This window comes from Toxorhynchites rutilus, chromosome 3 (assembly GCF_029784135.1).
Source record: "Toxorhynchites rutilus septentrionalis strain SRP chromosome 3, ASM2978413v1, whole genome shotgun sequence".
Taxonomy (NCBI): Eukaryota; Metazoa; Arthropoda; class Insecta; order Diptera; family Culicidae; genus Toxorhynchites; species Toxorhynchites rutilus.
The window spans coordinates 72,020,602-72,034,249 of record NC_073746.1 but is presented as its reverse complement, the minus strand read 5'-3'; the positions used below and the strand labels follow the sequence as shown (position 1 = coordinate 72,034,249).

Sequence of the window (13,648 nt, the reverse complement as noted above, 5' to 3'; positions counted from 1 at the left end):
CACTCTTCCTTATGTCCGATTGAGCCGATGTTTTGCGTAGGGCGTTTTTTCGAGGTGGCGAACATCTTTTATGAGGTTTTTTTTTAATTAGAGATGATCATTTTCATTGGCACCTTACGCCACACTGCGATTGGAAACCCGTGAGAAAAATATGATACGTAGTCTTAGAGTCCAGGTCCCTCAGTAAATTTCTGGAACTCATTAAATTTCCTTCGACAAGAAGCCGGCCAATATCACCCCGGTGGTTTTAATTTGTCCAAAGGATAGTAATTTACCATCCTAAAGCACATTCGTTATACAAACTTAAAGTACCTACTGAATAGTTATCGAAACCGGTATGTTTACGATCAGCACACCGTTCCAGTCGATTAATTCCACTTGGGAGGCTGGATAACGATCATTTGTCTTCATCGGACACGGGCCATGATAGCCGGTACAACCTGTGTGTTTGTACAACTGGTAGGTGCCATGACTTTCAATGCTCCGTCTAATGCAGCCGCTATAGCTTTCGCGAATGGGTGGTTCGCCTTCACAACCGCGGCGATCAAATTGGCCACCGCGAGATGCTTTGCAATGTTGGAAACAGAAAGAAAACGGTTGTGGTGCGCCTTCCCAGTTCGCTTGACCGGTTAATAGCTGCCACAGTGCAATGTGTTTAGGTACCAGTGTCAACTGTCGAATTGACAGTTTGGTATTCACAATTGGAACAGACAATTCATTATGCAGGGATTGTGTCAACAATCTATGCGGCGTCGTGTCATTCAGTTTTAAATCCTTTGCCCTGAGACCCGTGTGTCTTTAATGCCAAGGTTTCGCTAGTGTAGCATTTGTTATCCAGCAAGGCTAGGCAGCGACTTCCAGCTATGGTCAAGACGCCGCCAAAGGTTTTCCGTTCGCCGTATTTCACCGTAAATACCTGGACAAATCCGCGGTATTTTGTTGTTATGTTAATTGCTTCTGACTGAAAGCTGTATGAAGCAAACGACAACCCGAGGGAATTCTAATTGGGTGTGGGAAAATCGTGGAACGTGTTGTTGCCCCACGGATGTGTGGTGCTTCCCAAAATTGACAGTCGATTGGTTACCATGTTACTGAGAAATTAATGTCAATTGTTGTTTGGAATAATCACTTTCATCATACGACCATTTAAGTTGAATGACATCGTTCATACGCCTCCCATTCCACATCATCCGGCGCCTATTTCTACATAAGGCGCTGGGTGTGTACGATTGGGGAGAAACGAGAATAATGATTGCATAGCTGGAATTGATGGGTGACAAACAATAAAATTGATATCATCATCATCGTCATCATTGTACCTTATTCCAGCCGCGCTAATGCATATGTTTACAGCGAAATGGCACCCCACGATCCCGATGGCGCCCCATTTCCATTGTACCGATGCACATTAGGAATGTTGGAACAATTTTGATTCCATCCGGGGAAATGTAAATGCAGTCGTCGTCTATATGGGTCTAATTATCTGCTGTGGGGAGGAGACAAAAGAATTATAGTCCGGAAAATGTATCGTTTTGTGATGCGGTCGTAGCGCGTTAATTGTATGTGCATTCGTATGGTGTTGGTGGTTTTTGATTTTCTGTGCAAACTTCTTAAAGTTAGATCGGATAGTTTTGTGATTTCAGGTAAATCCGTGGTTCTGCACGATATAGCAGAAGCAGGATAATATTGAAGTTTGGGAGCTCTCTTATATGGTGGAAGTTCATCCAAGAACTCCCACCTTTGGGTGCTTTGTCTTGCTTTCAATTATGCAGGTTCCAGACACCATTTTTAATTGTACGAAATTTTTATTCACGTCTTTTGACAGCCATCCCATGGTAGTTTGTTCTTTATCGCAAAATATTAGATCCGTTTTCTTATATTTTTTCGTTAAGGTTACTTTTTACATTCTAGGGTGTTTCGAAAAAAAAAGTTTCCCCTTTTTCTCAAAAATGCCTAGCCTCTGAACTACTGGACCGATTCAGATGATCGACATATCAAGTTGAAGACAATGAGCTAGCATTCTTTGAAAAAATGTTGCACCCACAAAAAATATGTGCCATACGAATGAAACATAAATTTCTGCATTACTCGGAAATTAATCAAGCAAACGAAGCCAAAGTTGGCATGTGAAGGTTTTAGGGTGCATAAAATGTTTCTATGTAGGTTAGACACTCCTCCCCCCCTCTCAAGGGGGGGGGGGGGTTTCCAAACTAATAAAGCATAAATATCTGCATAACTCAAGAACTAATCAAGCAAACAGAACCAAAGTTAGCAAGTGAAGGTTTTAGGGTGCAATAAATGTTTCTACGGTGGATAAACACTCCTCCCCTCTCTCAAAGGGGTGGCTGCCATACAAATAGAACACAAACTTCTGCATGACTCAAGGAATAATCAAGCAAATTAAGCCAAATTTAGGATGTGAGGGTTTTTGGGTACGAGCAATGTTTCCATGATGGTATGACACCCCTCCGATTTAGGGCAGTCTTTATTCTATCATATTTTCTGTATCAAACATTTATTCCATGTAACGTAGAAACATGTCATTTGCAAGTGGTTGAAAAATATTGAACGAGAATTGTGTCTGAAAATAATCTGATTTCATAATGACGAGTTTTGGAAGAAGTACTAGGAATTTTATAGTAAAAGATAGATTAAAAGATCAATCAATGAACAGTCTTGCGATTGGACCCATAAACGTGCGCTTAATAAGCCAACGTGGATGTGATAACTAAGAATAAATTTTGGGCGAGACGAAGTTTGCCGGGTCCGCTAGTTTACTATAAATTTCCCATTACTTCTACCAAAACTCGCTATTATAATATACATTTATTTTCAGACACAATTTTCGCTCAAGATTCTTGATTCATTTGCAAATAACATGTTTCTTCGTAACATGGAATACGTGTTTGATACAGAAAAGTAAATTTCCATTCATAATTTTTATTTTCCACCTGAGAATCATTTTCGCTTCATACGAACGGAACACGAAGCCTAACTCCGCAAACGCGAAATCCGATTTGACTAACAACAATGTCATTGTGGAACATATGAGAATTATTATTTTCTTTATCTATGGACAGAGACGAATACAACAAAATAAAGATCGCTCAAATCGGACCATTCCCTCTTCGAGTTTTGCGCTTAGCAACACATTTGGCCTTTCATTTTCATTTATATAGATGTGAAAACTTTTCACTTGGAATTGTATCGTTGAAGAAAGCACACGCGATTTCTTTTTTGTCTGCATTAGGAAGTTTCCAATACCGGTCACCCAATCAGTTTTACGATTAAAATTTGAGTTCGTTTTTAGATAGAAATCGTTACGGAGTAAATTGAAAATGTGAAAACAGTCGTGATTGGGAAAAATAAATAATCCCGGAACATTAGTAACCTGATAAAACACTAAGTGCGCACTTCACCAAGAAAATATAGCGTCATTGGCGCTGAAAAAGTGCGCCTTTTTGTCAGTTGACATCAAAACAACAATAAAGCGGTTAGCAGGAAAATCAGCCAAGCAGCAGATACCAGCAAAACCATCAAAAGCAGTAATCTCCGTCACAGCGGTAAACTGCAAACACCGCCGATATCTGTACAGGAGCAAAGACCGCCACAACGGCTAAATCCCAATGGCTCCTCCTCTTCTTATCCAGTTATGGGGGGAAACGCAAAACCATACTATAAACTCTTTAAGAGCGCTAAGATGAGACCTTCTCGGATCGATATCCAAAGCCCAGTGAATGAAATCCTTTCTTCCTTCCTTGATTGATTATAGAGATTTTAAACTTCTGCAGTTCATTCGTCTCTAGCCCTTGTGGAAAGAAACTCTACTCCAAACTCCTTATTCGCCTAACTTGAAAACGTCACTTCATTATTGTTCGACGGTCCTCAACAAACCGTGTCCGCTTTCAACAACATGAAACGACGTTCTTGTTGAAATCCTGACTGACTGACTAAATTATAGAGACATCAAACTCTGAGAGTTCATTCGTCTCTAGCCCTGGAAAGGGCCAATGTGGATAACTTCAATCCAAACTCCTACTTCAACTGCCTTGACAAAGACTCTTCATTGTTGTTCGAGGCTCCTCAGCAAACCGTGTCCGCTTTCAGCACCATCAAACGACGATCTGTTGATGATGGAATCCACAATCCACGAATGCTAGCTTCTTTTTATACCAACTAAACGTGTGATATAAGCAAGCGAGAGGAGCTAGCGTTGAAAATTGGCTTGTCGCCAACACCAAAGAGAATTTGTCGCGTATTGACTTCATGCATGCCCCGATAACGTTATTCCGGAACGGTCGAATCGAGTACGAACATATACGGATTCACTAAGAGCACATTTTGCCACCATAGCTTGCTTGAAATCGGATACCTAGTTTCATAAAATATATTATTTTATTTATTGTGATAAATTATAATGGAGTGCCCAAATCGATTGATGCAAAAATCCCGTAAATCCATCAGGAAATTACTAAGCAATAATCGTGAGTACAAGAGAGCGCTTGTATTTATTTTCGGTTTCGATCAATCAGAACACGGTATTTCCGTTTGGATAATAGTTGAGATTCTTCAGTTGCTCGATAGTTAGTTTCATGATAGATATTATTTTCTTCAATGTAATACATTGTTACGGAATACCCAAATCGATTGACGCAAAAATTTCGTTAATCCATCATGAAATGACCGAGCAATAAGCATTTGAAATTGCATAATTTTCACGATGCGATCGATTTTCGTTTTTCAATTTGTACCCTCACTATGTTCCCGAAAGACGGAATTATACTTTATAAATGGAATCTACATGTGATTCAACAAGAACAAATATGGCTATGCGTCGCGTTGCGACGATTGTGCTTTAACACTTCATTTTAAATATGTGTGTTTCCATTTAGTCGAACACAATAATGCGTTGCGTCAATAGCATCGTTGTACTAAACGCTAACTGTTGATCACAGCGACAATGAAACAAAATTCGATGAACTTCTATCTCTAGGTGGTTTATTTCAATGAACAGAAGTTATAAAATTCCTGTGTATAAATTAAGATAGTTAAGCTAGGGTAATTAATTATAATTTCAAATTTACTTTTAGTGTTTTTCGCTGGATTAACCTTGTATATAAATGTGCGTTTTGTGATTTTGTGAGCGGTTTCGGTACAGAAGAACTTGTTTGTCTATATATATATATATATATATATATATATATATATATATATATATATATATATATATATATATATATATATATATATATATATATAAATTACGTTTAGGATTATGCTTTAGTTTTAAGTTATTTTCTCACCTATTTTTCCGAAATGCAGAAAAGATGGCGGTATGCTAGTATCAACACTAGAGTTTATAGATTTTAGATTGCTATTTGCTAGAAGTTTAAGTTCATTCATAAGTTAATAATCAAACTTATTTACTATTTCACGTATTTCTCACCTTTCTAGTCTTAGTATAGCAAATAAGATAGATAATTAGATAAATTATATATAAATTCACTAGTTTTAAGAAGTAGTTTCAATGTAGTTTGAGGAGTTAGCTGTTTCGATTGCTTCCTGATGTTTACTTTTGGCTTTCTTTGTGTTTTTATATGTGTTTGTAAATCGGGCTTCATTGCACAATAGTCGCGTGAGTTCCCTCGCGTGTGAATAGGTGTGGTACGTTCAGCGGTCGATAGTGTAGATTGGCGTAGGGTGCAGCCGGAGCACTTTCCGACGTGGCGTAAATAACACTAACATTTGTTCTAAACTGATCGACGTCTAGTGGCAACGTCAAATTAGGGCCATAATTTGGGTACCAAACTCGTAAGTGTAATCTCTATCAGATTAGAAGACACGAAGCCGGTTTTTAGATTCTAAAATTTGAATGAAAATTTTCACATCATGTTATTTGATTACTTGAAACACGTGTTTCTGACTTTCATTAAACCACATGGCTAAACAATTCCAACATTGTTGCTGATTTCTTTCATCATAATATTGTCTTCATGAACAATTTTCGTATGAAACTTTTTCACCACCTGCAAACAAAAATGTTTTTCACTTAAATAGAATACTAGTTTGATATGGAAAGCTAATTTTCATTCATAATTTAAATTTTGAAAACGTGTTCATTCCGACTGAAAATCAGCTATTCTTTCACGCTCCCCCAAACTAGTAAACGAAGCTCAATGCCGCCAGCGCGGTGTTGTTTTTAAAAACATTCAACTGATCCGTGGACACAACAAGAACAAAAGAAAAAAAGGTGTTCAGGATTTGTTTAGAGTCTATGATAGTACTTTTCTCCTGAATATTCTAGGATATGATAAGAACAGCAGGTTCGTGTTTTTCAATTTATTGAATTTGTAAAGACAATCTGCAATGTTGGTAATTTTAGCAACATGATTTACCGATATTACGATCAATCGCATAAAGAGACTTACACCAACGGTATGAGTAAATGCTGAGTATATGGAATAATTCGATGTCGAATTCGAGGTTTAGTAATGCTAAGAACCAATATTATTTTAATTTTACTACTGATCTGATTGTTTCATTATCTGCTTGATGAATCAAATGTACGAAGTGTACAGCGTACGAAAAATAGTAATTATATGAGCAGCGTTCCAATGATTTCTTATATTCATCTATTAGGAAACACTAAGTAATTAGAAACTATCGTGAAAAGCATGTTTGAACTCTACAAAGAATGTGAATCGAATGTAGATTTAGCTTATAATTGTTGATTTTCGAACGATGTATGAAAGCTGTATGGAACTACGTCTGTTATGCGTACAAACAGTGATTTTTCGGAAAGTTTTTTTTTCAAAATTGCTCAAATGTTTTCGAACAAAAAATATTTGATTGCATGTTAAGCAAACGTATTACATTGCGTAGAATGCATAATGGCGAAAAAGTCGATTATGTTCATTTTGTCGCTTACGTCTCCTATACAAACATGGGCAGAGCAGCAGTATGCATTTTCCAATATTTCACGAACATGATCTTCATTATTATTGGTTTTATTTCGAGAACGCTTAGTTCTAGGAATAAAACAGTTATATGTATATAGTTTTTTGAGCTGAATCGCACGTAGATTCCATTTTTACGTTTCTTTTCTCAAATAGTTACGGTTTCACGAAGTATTGAAATTTTATAAATTTTAAAATGTTCGTTTTTCAATTGATATCCTTAATCTGTTCCGGAAAGACGTAATCCTCCCATTTGATGGTATTGCTACGGCCGTACTTTCCATCAAACTTTGTTTAATTTGGAAGGGGTTTCCAATAAAACCCTTTCTAGGGAGGGTATTTTAAGATATAAATGTTTTCAATATTAAATTCAATTTTTAAGTAAGAATTTTTAACAGTGAATTTTTTTCGTAATTGTTAATTAATTCTTGGATTTTGAGTTACGGTTTTTTTTTAAGAATTATCAACGATTTTAAATATGGCCTTTTAAAAAACCAGTCGGTAAATTGGTTATACACTGCGATTCACAACTATAGAACCGCTTCATTTTTCTGAGTTTCCTGAGATATGTAAGAAGTCGGTTGAATAGAAGTACATAGTAGAGGATAAAATAACTATCTCAATTTATAAGACTGGCCATTTGAACTTTACTGTTGTGTCGAGGTGCGAAACATTCAAAAACCTAAAATTCCAGTGTTTCATAACTGTAGAACCAGATAGAAAAACTTTCACTTTTTTACAAAATTAACGTCAATTTCACATGAATTACAATGAGTTTCTAATTCTTAGATCATCTTTAGTTCTCAATAAGTTCAAATAACCCATTCGAGGTGATTTCGACCGAGCTGCATCATGTTGTAGTGTGTATCTCGTTCTACTCTGAGAATATTACTCGTATAAGCTCTTCGAATCACTCATACTGCTTGTAAACTGCATCTACTATTCGTACGAACATTCCTCATAAGCTCTTGATAGGGTTTTGATCTGGTAAACAAGCTGACTAGTTCTGAATCTGAAGCCCCTATTCATTAAACCATGTCATGACTTTCCGGATTTTATGAATTGATGCCACATTACCCAATTATCACGGTGTTTTTTATGCAAAAACAGCAGTAAATGATTCGGAAGTACTTTGTTGCACTTCTGATCGTTCATTCGTATTGATGAAAGCCAGGCTTTTTTGACGAAATTCTCCCCAAACCATAAAAATCCCATCTCCAAATTTGCGGGTCCAAAAACTAATGTGGAAGCTAATGCCATCGGTTTCACTATTTCAGGAAAATTTCTCTGATTATAAGAAATCCAATTTGAAAAGAATTTCTTCATACTAGAAGGACCTCCGGAACGTGTCATGTAATTTTTCAACTTGTAACTTTGCAGACGGGGGTCTCCGTAGCCACATTGGTTGCGCGTTCGCTTAGTAAACGATCGATCGTGCGTTCAAAACTCAAGGCCCATCATTAACCATCTTTGTGGTGTTACAGAATAACTACGTCCACGCAACAATCATCAGCGATGGAGATTTATCCACGGTCGAAATAAGATTGATTCATCCATACACCTGCTCTGCTTTGCAAGACACATCGGGCTGCTGTTCTATAAATAACTCAACAATGATCAATCAACTGCCTCCGCTGTCCGGTCTAAGGCTGATGTCACATTAGGCGGATACGCCGCCGCGGATTCCGCGAGTAAAACCGCAGCGGAGGACCTACAGTGTATTGTGAATGAGCCATGTCACACAGAGCGGGGCGGTTTTGAAAGCGAATTTATATGGAGAAAAAAAACCCATCGAATCCGCCTAACTGGATAATGGAAGAACAGAAGGAAAACTCTTACGCCTAAATGGCTACTGTGTAAATGTGTACCATATGCAATGGTATAGAAGGAATACTCTAACGCCGAAAAATGCCAACTGTGTAATGCGCTAATTATAGATATGATAAACATGTGACATGACACGATTAAAATTCGGCTCTGTTACAGCTAAAATGCTAATGAGCCTAAAATAAACAAAAGTGATAAAAAAAAACTTTGCAGACAGCAATTTTGATGGTTTGAGGAAAATATTTTCAAAAAGACATGGTTCAGATAGCTTTTCATCAACACGAATGCACAATCAGAAGTGCAATGGAGTACTTCATAAATATTTACTTCTGTTTTTGCATCAAAAACAACGTGATAATTGGACTATTTGACATCAATTAATAAAATCCGGAAAGTCATGGCTTGGTTTAATGAACAGGGGCTTCAGATTCTGGACTGGTCATCTTGTTGACCAGATCAAAACCCTATCAAGAGCCTTTGAGAAGTGTTCGTACGAATAGTAGATGCAGTTTACAAGCAGTATGAGTGATTCGAAGAGCTTATACGGGTAGTATCTTCAGAGTAGTTTCATGTTTCCATCTGGTTCTATAGTTATGAAACACCGAATTTTAGTTTTTTGAATGTTTTGCACCTGGACACAACAATAAAGTTCAAATGGCCAGTCTTATAAATGAAGATAGTTATTATATCGTACACTATATACTTCAATTCAACCGACTTCCTACATATCTCTGGAAACTCAGAAAAAATTAGTGGTTCTATAGATATGAAACGCAGTGTATGATAATGAAAATTGTGATTTTAGATAGTTTCCATCATAAGTTCCATGTTTCAAAAAAATCGGAGAGGGTCGGGTCAGCGGCCGGCTGATTTGGTGCAAATTGCTCATTACCAATACTCATTATTATTCCTAAATTTTCGATTATCAAATCGTGATGATTGCTTTTTGTAATTAATTAGATTGAATTTAGGAAATACATCTATCCCGGACTATAAGGAACTCCATACCGATATCCATTGATTGAATTCAAAATTTTGATAAGATAATCTTATGGTTTTTCTAACTAATATGTCGATCATCTAAATCGGTCCAGTAGTTCAAAAGTTATGAATTTTTGAAAAAAGTCAGTTTTGGAAGAAATAAAGGGGGAAAATTTTGATTTTTCGGGCCTCCCTAAAACGGAAATAATCACCCTAGTGAAAAAATAAAGAAATTGGGTCTAATATTTTGCGATAAAGAACGAAACTATCAATCTGAGTACACTTTATCGGTTTGGCATGAGGTGGCTGTCGAAGGATCTAGTCTGTCGCGTCCATCCTGAGATCACAGACGATCCATGACACTGCATCCTCCCATCCTCTCGAGCTTCCCTAATATCATCCCACGCGAAAGGTTGCAGTGGTTTGCAAATGCCCAAGGGTTCATTAGTTCACCGCACGAAATAGTTTGTTTTCATTTGCTCTGAGATACCCTGTATCCCCAACCCTGTTTATGCGAGCTAACATTTGATTTTTTTTTCGAATGTCTAGAACGGAACAATTTATCATCTACAACTCATACTCCATCGTGAGCGAATAAGTAACTGTTCAGAAGTAGTTTTTATGTTCCCGTTATGGGTTCATGGGACCAATCAAAATTCCGCCCGAAACACCTCTCAATTTGTTTCTGAATCGCTGGACATGGCTTGTATTAGGGCTATAAAATCTAATCCGTTTAGCAAGTCGTTTCTTACAATTAGTCCCAGAGGAAAGGAGTGAGGCTGGAGCACTGGGTCATAAATATGTATAATGAAATAATTAGTGAAAACATAAAAACAACTCTTGCGCTAGTTTCGCGTGCTGCAAAACACTGAGCTTCAAGCTAAAATGTATGATCAGCAATCACGTGCAGGTACCGTTCAGAGAGTACATGGCAATCATTTTTATGGGCCAATGGGTCCCGTACAAACACACGAAAATGACTACTCATTCTTCCAAATCGCGTGCTGCATAAACACACACACGCACACCGTATCCATTTGCATGATTGCCCCAGAGCTTGCGACTATGATTGGCGCCGGAAGTCATTCGGCGGATGCGGCGGGGGAAAACAAATCCAACCAAATTGGCAAGCGTGAACACATTTCGCCTGTTACTCGCGAAGTGTTAATTGGACATCAATTAATTTCGGTGATGCTTCTGCGTCGGTGAATGGTTGGGATTATTTAGGTTCCTCCACCCACACGCCAAACGGGGCCAACCAGCCAGAGACATGCTGAGATTTTCGTAATAGCAAATTAAGTGGAACCATTTGTCACAATTATAATCGCGTTGCTGCAGGGTCCAGATGGGCATTCCAGGGATCGCGTGACGAGTGCCTTAACATGCTTTAAATTGACTCAACGGGGGAGTATATTTGGAAACGCGAGTATGGAAATTATGTTACATTGGGAGAGTGATTTATTTGAATTTTTGTTACATTATCTTCAGTTTCGAGTCGATATGTTGAGTGCGTCGCCGATAAACTCTACAGGGGGTAAGCAATGAATCTTTTCAGGTCACGAAACATAACGTTTATTCGACACGTTGAAAACACGGTCGGACAAATTGGTAGAAATAATTCATGATCAATAACGAAAATATTTTTTTTCAATGTGTTACGCAAACTTCACACTTGTCTCCAATGGAGAGTGAAATCTGGCTCATCCGGAAGCAGTACTATAGGAAAAAATATGATTTATACTGTTCGATGAAGGAAACGATTCGGTGAAACTGTTTTATGGCTTCCTGCAATATAAATCTTGCATTTTGTAATGATTAATGTGATAGCACCCCCGTGGCTCCGTTTGCGTAACGGTAGCTATGATATCGCTACGGGTTTACATCATCTTGGCGCCCCGGGAAAATTAGTTAAACATATTTCTTTTTGACGTAGTTATTGATCGTTGGGTGTACAATCATGCGTCCGCCGATTCTCTAGAAATGGCTCTAGGGGTAAATGACGGTATTGAATTGAATATAGACACCGTTGCACTGTTAACAGAGATACTAAACCATGATCAGAGCCCATTCTAGAAAAATAACCGTAACTCGATTGAATCTTAAACGATTCTGGATTTATTTAGTGTATTCCGCTCTGGTTAAAGTTTTTTATATTCAGAATAAATACTTATTTCAAACCAGCATTCACAGAATAGGCAGGCTAGAAATGCCTTCCGTAAATTTGGCATAGCTCTGCTAGAGATGTGTGAACGATTCGTACAAACCCATGTCAAAACTTTAGCTGCTCCATATTGCTTCCTTAACTGGAACTGACCTTTTTGGAGTCGTATGACAGCAAATGGCATTTAAGGTACAAGAGGAGTCGCTACCAAACCGGCGAAATGTACATGTATATTATAAACGTTATTTTGATTCATTGTTTCTTCATTGTCAGACAAATCTGTTCTGCTTAGTCTAGTAAAAAAAAACACGAATGCAGCCGACGGGGTCGCCAACTATAACTATATTTTTAAAAATCAGGAAAACATTAATATAAAAATCAGGATAGTCCATATTGGGTTGTCCGGAAAGTTCGTAAATATTTTTGGGAAAACGAAAGCAACATTGTTATATGCAGACATACATTTATTTAGCTTTATATATGTCATTTTTGTTCCACAATCGTCTAAAACTGTTCAAGGCTTTTTTATGCTGTCCCTAGAGTGATAGTTTTTCTTCTTGAGGGATCTTTGTAGGGACCTGAACCTGTGATAATCTGAAGATGCAATATCCGGCTAGTACCTCCAGCCAGACTACAAAATAATGTGTTGAGACGATGAGCTTCGTGTTTTTTTTATTATGAAGTTAAAATCATAATTTTTCGTAAATAAATCTAAATTATTTCAAATTTCGGATCCCTTCTGTTGTTTCCATTTGAATGATGAGAAAATTTTATACAGTACACAATTGTGATACTTCCAAATTAGTGAATTTGAGTAACATTTTAGAAGTGAAACACTCAAAAGTTAGTGGTTTTTAAGGTGTCATTCTTAACTTTATCCAAAAAATTCATAATAAACTTGAATACTTCTATCATTCAAATTGAAGCTCTCTAACTGCTCTACAATTCGTTCTTAGGCACCCAACTTCTATCGTTTTTTTTTAAATTTCGCTGCAATATCATTTTAAGCAATTCCTGGTGAACCTTCAACTAGAATTTACAAAAATCACGATTTTTACTTCACTGTACTCACAATAACCAATTAACTTTCACTTCAATGTTGAAATATTTAATTTTCGCTAAAAATAAGTTAAATCAGTTATATTTGAAATATAAAAAAAAGTTTGTAACTGTATATAATCGAGTCCGACCTGTACACGAAAGATAAAGTAACCATTATACAAGTGCGGACCAGATAACTTTTTTCATGTAGACTTTTATGACAGATCTCATTTTTAACTATGAAAGCAATGGCAGAGATACCATTATATTGATTTCGATTAATCCGGTATTCTGTTGAAGCGAAAAGTACAAAAATGCCATGCCAAAAAGACCGAAAAAATCCTAAAAAATCAGGAAGATTGGAATCTCTGGTGGCCGATGTCAATAAAGTAGGTATCATCCGCGAGTAAACGGTCGGCAATTATTGCGACAATTTCAAACTCGCGTAACTTTTTTCATACTCGACCGGAATTGAGCTTAAGCTTGGGAAGGCTGTACACTTTGTAGTTGCTCTCCGTGGTTGACCTAAACCAGCCTAATTGCACGTGAGTAGCAAACCATTCTCCTTGTGCGAGTTCCAACGATTCGAACCTAAAATAGTCAATAACAACGTCGGCCACGTCCCTACAGTCACCAGGGAGGGGAAAACTGAAATACTGATGTTCTTGAATATGTTCGGTAT

At 37.3% G+C, this 13,648-nt stretch overlaps 2 protein-coding genes across 8 annotated transcripts in view; one reads left to right on the top strand and one right to left on the bottom strand.

Annotated features, from left to right (window-relative positions):
- Window positions 1–13,648, bottom strand: part of LOC129779491 (facilitated trehalose transporter Tret1-2 homolog) — a 369,343-nt gene that overhangs the window by 22,571 nt on the left and 333,124 nt on the right. The gene's annotated exons all lie outside the window — the stretch shown is intronic.
- LOC129779492 (myosin-7-like) overlaps window positions 1–13,648 on the top strand; it is a 76,028-nt gene that overhangs the window by 23,863 nt on the left and 38,517 nt on the right. The window lies entirely within an intron of this gene.